Below are 572 nucleotides of genomic sequence, written 5' to 3'. Positions count from 1 at the left end.
CCCTGCGGCTGCTCCCAGAAGAGCAGGGTCTGCCTGGGGGGACCCCGCACCCACCCAAAAGGAGCACAGCCCCCAGAAGAGGGGCTGGCCCGAGACCCAGCCCATGCCCCCCACCCCGCTTGCTGCAGGAGGAAGGACATGAAACCCACCTCACTGTTTTCACTTTATGCACCCGTTCCCTTTTCCGAGCCCTTTTACAGCATGCAGGTTTAATAGAGTTTTGCTTTGTCTTAATACCTGTTTTTTTCCTCATCTGGTTTATTTTAAACACATCACGATGTGTAGGAATCTCTAAATATACCGCAAATATAAACAAAAAAAAAAAAAAAAAAGGAAAATATATAATATATAACAGTAGTCTAAAACATAAAGTGCACGGCAATGGCTTTGCACGACTTCTACACAGCCAGGGTGGGCACGGCCGGGCCCAGCGGGGAGAGGGGCGCGGATCCCACCGCACCCCGGCCCCGCTCATCCCACCCTTCCCATCGCAAAATTAAAAACAGAATCAGTGTCTTGATTGGCAAAGAGTGATTGGGGAGGCGGGGGAGCATCTTCGCCGTCAGAGATTT

This window comes from Fulmarus glacialis, unplaced genomic scaffold (genome assembly GCF_000690835.1).
Source record: "Fulmarus glacialis isolate BGI_N327 unplaced genomic scaffold, ASM69083v1 scaffold23117, whole genome shotgun sequence".
NCBI classification, from domain to species: Eukaryota; Metazoa; Chordata; class Aves; order Procellariiformes; family Procellariidae; genus Fulmarus; species Fulmarus glacialis.
The sequence above is the reverse complement of the archived record's forward strand: the minus strand, read 5'-3'. Positions refer to the sequence as shown.